Here is an 8199-nt window from a genome sequence, read left to right as displayed (position 1 = left end):
CGCCATCTTCTCTTTTTTTCTGTGCCTGTCATTGAACCGCAAAAGTCCATGCTGATCGAAGAACCACCCAAGCGTGCCAGGGCCGTCCCTGTCTCAAGCCGACCGAAACCAACTGCCGTGCGCACACACACACATCACCTTCTCGGTGCACCGTTCAAATTCCACCCCAACTCCTCCAACTCGGGCTCTCTGACCGATCTAAACTCGTTTGCTATCCCGGACCGGTGCGACTGTTTTGCCTGTTCGTGCGAGTTCGGCGAGTTTTTGTTTGGAATGTAACCTCTCGCCCGCGCAAGAGGCGCCGGACGCGGCCGACCATGGCTCCGGGCAGATGCAAGAAGCAAACCCCGGGAAGCTCTCCTGCTGGTGTGTGTGCGTGTGTAACAGTACAAAAAAAGCCGACACAACGAAAGCCCACCTTGCCGGGCTCGCGACCAGGCCGACCGTCCAATACGATGCAAACGACACAACTCGGACCATTAGCACACCACTTTGTGTGAGGCACAGAAGGGTTTTTTGGTGTTTTTGCATCAGGCTGAGCTCGCGCACGCGCGCGGAACCACCGTCAGGACGGAAGACCAACCAAGTCGCGAGAACACGCTCGGGGTAAAGCTAGCGAAATACGACCTTTCTTTATTAGCCACCACCACCATCACCACCACCACCACCAACAATCGCTTTGTCTTGCTGGGCACATGGCCTCCCCACCACAGAGAGGTTGGTGCCGGGTTCAACTTAATTGTGTTTGCAACCGGTAACCGTCAAGGCAAGAAAAACCACTCACACAACAACAACCTACACCACGCGTGCGTGTGTCTGTCTGCGTGCGCGTTTCTTTGCTGAAATTTGCCAGAGAAATAGCGTCTTCAGCTAGCAGAACGGGACGCACTGAGCACACAAGATTTCGTGCACAAGACGCGGACACCCGCTCCGCTGCCTGAATAGGACCACTGAGAATCACAGGACGTCTCGGACTCACGCGAAAGAGTTTCAAGGACAAAGAGAAGGGCGCGGCCAAGGAAGAAAACACCGGGAGCTGCGCCGACACCCTCTCTCTGACTCGCCGTGTGCATGCCCGTCTTGTCACCAGCGACAGAAACGAGAGGAAACCCTGAAATAGCCTGAACACCAGCCTCTCTCTATACTGGGCCGACCCGGGGACTCCCACTACGGACGCGAGTCACCAAATCGGTCGTACGGGCCCACTGAGCGCACGACACAGGGGAATCTCGTTGCAAACACTGCGTGTGCATACGTTGCTCACAAAGCTCAATGGGGTCACAGGCCCTGACCCGCTCAGAGGCACCTGTGTGACAAGACAACAAATGGAACTCGCTGGAATGTTTCTGCTGTCTTGTCATTTTAGACGGACCCACTGAGCGCACAACACAGTGGAACTCTCTGACAAACACTGCTTGTGCGTTAGCCCCAGTAAACAACTCAGTGGGGTCACAGGCCCTGACCCGTTCAGAGGCACCTGTGTGACAAGACAACAAATGAAACTCGCTGGAATGTTTCTGCTGTCTTGTCATTTTAGACGGACCCACTGAGCGCACAACACAGTGGAATCTGACAAAACACTGCTTGTGCATTAGCCCCAGTAAACAACTCAGTGGGCTCACAGGCCCTGACCCGTTCAGAGGCACCTGTGTGACAAGACAACAAATGGAACTCGCTGGAATGTTTCTGCTGTCTTGTCATTTTAGACGGACCCACTGAGCGCACAACACAGTGGGATCTGACAAAACACTGCTTGTGCATTAGCCCCAGTAAACAACTCAGTGGGGTCACAGGCCCTGACCCGTTCAGAGGCACCTGTGTGACAAGACAACAAATGAAACTTTAAAGACGCTGGCATGTACGTCTTGTTTCTGCTGTCTTGGACGGGCCCACTGAGCGCACAACACAGGGGAACTTGGTGCAAACACTGCGTGTGCATAAGCCATAAAACACAAGCTCAGTGGGGTCACAGGCCCTGACCGGTTCAGAGGCACCTGTGTGACAGACAGCAAATGAAACTTAGACGCTGGAATTATTTATATGTTTCTGCTGTCTGTCTACGATTTCAGATTCACACTTAGAGTTTTTTGTCATTAAGTCATAAAAGCCACAAAACCATTTTAATATGACTTTCCAATACTCTTTGAAAGGTCTCTATATTGATAAAATGAGCCTTTTAGCAAAGTAACACTTTTCGGGCATTTTCAAAGTGCTCCCGCTGAGTGAATTTTGTTCTGAAAATCGTGTTCCCGAAAATCTCCGGGCACCCCGCCAACCCCCCCTGCCAGAAATGACAAGTGTCAAATCAGCGGGTCAAACGGCCACCTCTATCCGACCAGGAGCACCCAAATCGCCGCAAATGGCACTTTTTTTTTTCTTCATCGGGACTTCCGACTAGGTTAATGATTTCCCAAGCTGCAACTCATAAACTATGTCCTGAGACACTTGCCAGAAATGACACATGTCAATTTGGCGGTAGCAACTCACTTTCCCAAGCCGGAAAGCATCACCCGAGGCCGGCGTGAAGCGGCCGAATCTTTTCTCACCGGACTTCCGTGATTTGGTTAATCATGTCTCGAAATCAAAAAATGCACATGTCAATTTGCCGGGAGCAACTCACTTTCCCAGGCCGGGAAGCAACACCCGAGGCCCGCAAAAGGCGGCCGAATATTTTCTCATCGGACTTCCATATTTTGGGGGTTGGATTCTCTCCCGCATTCCAGCCCCCTGGCCACGGGTCGCTCATTCACTTTCAGCCCGGGCCTTGCCAATTTGGTTAATCAGTTAGCCATGCACCAGACTCGGCCTCGCCTTTTTCATTTATGGTTAATGATGTGCCCAGGCTGGGACTTAGTCTCTCCAGCAGCCAAAACTTTTCACTGGTTAATGAGGTGCCCAGCCCGGCACTTAGTCTCTCTCCCCAGCAAGCTTACTTGGTCGGCCGACATTTGGATCCATTTTCGGGGCTTAATCGGGTCGAATACGGTCCCTTACGCAAGGGGAGCCGAAGCCCCGGCCTCTGCCAGGCGTCAGGCTGCCGTTTTTTAAGCCCGACCAAAAACCCGAAAATTGGTTAAAAATGGAAATAAATTTCCACCCAAAAAGGGTTAAAAGTCGGTTGGACGGCAGCCCGGGTCGGTCTCTGCAGACCTGGAGGCCCTAGACAGTAATCTGGAAAACAGATAAAGTCTCGAGAAACCACCTCCTACCATTCTCCAGGTACCCCGCCAATCCCCCCTGCCAGAAATGACAAGTGTCAAATCAGCGGGACGGATTTGACTTTTGTGACCGACCGCTGGAACTTTTTTCGGCTACAGGCAGTCAAATTTTTCTCCTTCCGGACTTCCAGTACAACTTTGAACGGCCATATCTCCGCACTCCCGCGTCGGAGCCAAGCCGTTTTTACACCGTTAGACGCGGCTTCCCGTGCCCGTTCGAATGCCGCCCTGCTCGGCGGAAAAGGAGAATTTTTTTATTTTTCGGCCGATTTCGGGAAAAAAAATTCCCGCTCTGAACTCGGATTTTTCGGCTTTAATCGTTTCGTATACGGTCCCTTACGCAAGGGAGCCGAAGCCCCGGCCTCTGCCGGGCGTCAGGCTGCCGTTTTTAAGCCCGACCAAAAACCCGAAAATTGGTTAAAAATGGAAATAAATTTCCACCCAAAAAGGGTTAAAAGTCGGTTGGACGGCAGCCCGGGTCGGTCTCTGCAGACCTGGAGGCCCTAGACAGTAATCTGGAAAACAGATAAAGTCTCGAAAAACCACCTCCTACCATTCTCCAGGTACCCCGCCAATCCCCCCTGCCAGAAATGACAAGTGTCAAATCAGCGGGACGGATTTGACTTTTGTGACCGACCGCTGGAACTTTTTTCGGCTACAGGCAGTCAAATTTTTCTCCTTCCGGACTTCCAGTACAACTTTGAACGGCCATATCTCCGCACTCCCGCGTCGGAGCCAAGCCGTTTTTACACCGTTAGACGCGGCTTCCCGTGCCCGTTCGAATGCCACCCTGCTCGGCGGAAAAGGAGACATTTTTTTTTTTCCGGCCGTTTTCGGGAAAAAATTTTCCCGCTCTGAACTCCGATTTTACGCCTTTAATCGATTCGGAGACGGTCGCTTACGCAAGGGAGGCGAAGCCCGGGCCTCTGCCGGGCGTCAGCCTGCCGTATGTAAGCCCGTCCGAAGCATGAGTTCCCACTTTTGGTTATACAGTTGTCAATTTTAAAATTTCAGTTAATCAGTTGCCTGCTTGGTTAATCATTTGTCGCTCTGACATTTGGTTAACCAGTTGTCGATGTTCGAAATTCAGTTACTGAGTTGCCTCTTTGAAATTTCAGTTAATGAGTTGGCCCTTTGGTTACTCATTTGTCCCTGTGTCTTTTGGTTAACCAGTTGTCGATGTTCGAAATTCAGTTAATGAGTTGCCTCCTTGGTTAATCATTTGTCGCCCTGACTCTTGGTTAACCAGTTGTCGATGTTCGAAATTCAGTTAATGAGTTGCCTCCTTGGTTTTTCATTTGTCGCTCTGACATTTGGTTAACCAGTTGTCGATGTTCGAAATTCAGTTAATGAGTTGCCTCCTTGGTTACTCATTTGTCGCTCTGGCTTTTGGTTAACCAGTTGTCGATGTTCAAAATTTCAGTTAATGAGTTGCCTCTTTGAAATTTCAGTTAATGAGTTGGCCCTTTGGTTACTCATTTGTCCCTGTGTCTTTTGGTTAACCAGTTGTCGATGTTCAAAATTTCAGTTAATGAGCTGCTCTTATGTTCTATGATTTCCTACCTTGACAACTCATTAACCAGTGTTTCAAACAATGCACCAGGCCATTTGACGACCCCAACTCGGTTCCACAAGCGGGAAAGCAGCACCCCAAGGCCCGGTAAGGGGGCCGAATACATTCCCATCGTGAATTCCGTCCCAAATGTGAATGACAAGTTTTCAGTTAATCAGTTGCCTGCTTGGTTACTCATTTGTCGCTCTGACATTTGGTTAACCAGTTGTCGATGTTCAAATTTCAGTTAATGAGTAGCCTCTTTGAAATTTCAGTTAATGAGTTGGCCCTTTGGTTACTCATTTGTCCCTGTGTCTTTTGGTTACCCAGTTGTCGATGTTCGAAATTCAGTTAATGAGTTGCCTCCTTGGTTAATCATTTGTCGCTCTGACTCTTGGTTAACCAGTTGTCGATGTTCGAAATTCAGTTAATGAGTTGCCTCCTTGGTTAATCATTTGTCGCTCTGACATTTGGTTAGCCAGTTTTCGATGTTCGAAATTCAGTTAATGAGTTGCCTCCTTGGTTAATCATTTGTCGCTCTGGCTTTTGGTTAACCAGTTGTCGATGTTCAAAATTTCAGTTAATGAGTTGCCTCTTTGAAATTTCAGTTAATGAGTTGGCCCTTTGGTTACTCATTTGTCCCTGTGTCTTTTGGTTACCCAGTTGTCGATGTTCGAAATTCAGTTAATGAGTTGCCTCCTTGGTTAATCATTTGTCGCTCTGGCTTTTGGTTAACCAGTTGTCGATGTTCAAAATTTCAGTTAATGAGCTGCTCTTATGTTCTATGATTTCCTACCTTGACAACTCATTAACCAGTGTTTCAAACAATGCACCAGGCCATTTGACGACCCCAACTCGGTTCCACAAGCGGGAAAGCAGCACCCCAAGGCCCGGTAAGGGGGCCGAATACATTCCCATCGTGAATTCCGTCCCAAATGTGAATGACAAGTTTTCAGTTAATCAGTTGCCTGCTTGGTTACTCATTTGTCGCTCTGACATTTGGTTAACCAGTTGTCGATGTTCAAAATTTCAGTTATTGAGTTGCCTCTTTGAAATTTCAGTTAATGAGTTGGCCCTTTGGTTACTCATTTGTCCCTGTGTCTTTTGGTTACCCAGTTGTCGATGTTCGAAATTCAGTTAATGAGTTGCCTCCTTGGTTAATCATTTGTCGCCCTGACTCTTGGTTAACCAGTTGTCGATGTTCGAAATTCAGTTAATGAGTTGCCTCCTTGGTTAATCATTTGTCGCTCTGACATTTGGTTAACCAGTTGTCGATGTTCGAAATTCAGTTAATGAGTTGCCTCCTTGGTTAATCATTTGTCGCTCTGGCTTTTGGTTAACCAGTTGTCGATGTTCAAAATTTCAGTTAATGAGTTGCCTCTTTGAAATTTCAGTTACTAAGTTGGCCCTTTGGTTACTCATTTGTCCCTGTGTCTTTTGGTTAACCAGTTGTCGATGTTCGAAATTCAGTTAATGAGTTGCCTCCTTGGTTAATCATTTGTCCCTGTGTCTTTTGGTTAACCAGTTGTCGATGTTCAAAATTTCAGTTAATGAGCTGCTCTTATGTTCTATGATTTCCTACCTTGACAACTCATTAACCAGTGTTTCAAACAATGCACCAGGCCATTTGACGACCCCAACTCGGTTCCACAAGCGGGAAAGCAGCACCCCAAGGCCCGGTAAGGGGGCCGAATACATTCCCATCGTGAATTCCGTCCCTAATGTGAATGACAAGTTTTCAGTTAATCAGTTGCCTGCTTGGTTACTCATTTGTCGCTCTGACATTTGGTTAACCAGTTGTCGATGTTCAAATTTCAGTTAATGAGTAGCCTCTTTGAAATTTCAGTTAATGAGTTGGCCCTTTGGTTACTCATTTGTCCCTGTGTCTTTTGGTTACCCAGTTGTCGATGTTCGAAATTCAGTTAATGAGTTGCCTCCTTGGTTAATCATTTGTCGCCCTGACTCTTGGTTAACCAGTTGTCGATGTTCGAAATTCAGTTAATGAGTTGCCTTCTTGGTTTATCATTTGTCGCTCTGACATTTGGTTAACCAGTTGTCGATGTTCGAAATTCAGTTAATGAGTTGCCTCCTTGGTTACTCATTTGTCGCTCTGGCTTTTGGTTAACCAGTTGTCGATGTTCAAAATTTCAGTTAATGAGTTGCCTCTTTGAAATTTCAGTTAATGAGTTGGCCCTTTGGTTACTCATTTGTCCCTGTGTCTTTTGGTTAACCAGTTGTCGATGTTCGAAATTCAGTTACTAAGTTGCCTCCTTGGTTATTCATTTGTCGCTCTGGCTTTTGGTTAACCAGTTGTCGATGTTCAAAATTTCAGTTAATGAGCTGCTCTTATGTTCTATGATTTCCTACCTTGACAACTCATTAACCAGTGTTTCAAACAATGCACCAGGCCATTTGACGACCCCAACTCGGTTCCACAAGCGGGAAAGCAGCACCCCAAGGCCCGGTAAGGGGGCCGAATACATTCCCATCGTGAATTCCGTCCCAAATGTGAATGACAAGTTTTCAGTTAATCAGTTGCCTGCTTGGTTACTCATTTGTCGCTCTGACATTTGGTTAACCAGTTGTCGATGTTCAAATTTCAGTTAATGAGTAGCCTCTTTGAAATTTCAGTTAATGAGTTGGCCCTTTGGTTACTCATTTGTCCCTGTGTCTTTTGGTTACCCAGTTGTCGATGTTCGAAATTCAGTTAATGAGTTGCCTCCTTGGTTAATCATTTGTCGCTCTGACTCTTGGTTAACCAGTTGTCGATGTTCGAAATTCAGTTAATGAGTTGCCTCCTTGGTTAATCATTTGTCGCTCTGACATTTGGTTAGCCAGTTGTCGATGTTCGAAATTCAGTTAATGAGTTGCCTCCTTGGTTAATCATTTGTCGCTCTGGCTTTTGGTTAACCAGTTGTCGATGTTCAAAATTTCAGTTAATGAGTTGCCTCTTTGAAATTTCAGTTAATGAGTTGGCCCTTTGGTTACTCATTTGTCCCTGTGTCTTTTGGTTAACCAGTTGTCGATGTTCGAAATTCAGTTAATGAGTTGCCTCCTTGGTTAATCATTTGTCGCTCTGGCTTTTGGTTAACCAGTTGTCGATGTTCAAAATTTCAGTTAATGAGTTGCCTCTTTGAAATTTCAGTTAATGAGTTGGCCCTTTGGTTACTCATTTGTCCCTGTGTCTTTTGGTTAACCAGTTGTCGATGTTCGAAATTCAGTTAATGAGTTGCCTCCTTGGTTAATCATTTGTCGCTCTGGCTTTTGGTTAACCAGTTGTCGATGTTCAAAATTTCAGTTAATGAGCTGCTCTTATGTTCTATGATTTCCTACCTTGACAACTCATTAACCAGTGTTTCAAACAATGCACCAGGCCATTTGACGACCCCAACTCGGTTCCACAAGCGGGAAAGCAGCACCCCAAGGCCC

The sequence above is a fragment of the Somniosus microcephalus genome, unplaced genomic scaffold (genome assembly GCF_052327205.1).
Source record: "Somniosus microcephalus isolate GS21.2 unplaced genomic scaffold, FLI_Smic_1.0 scaffold302, whole genome shotgun sequence".
NCBI lineage: Eukaryota > Metazoa > Chordata > Chondrichthyes > Squaliformes > Somniosidae > Somniosus > Somniosus microcephalus.
The sequence above is the reverse complement of the archived record's forward strand: the minus strand, read 5'-3'. Positions refer to the sequence as shown.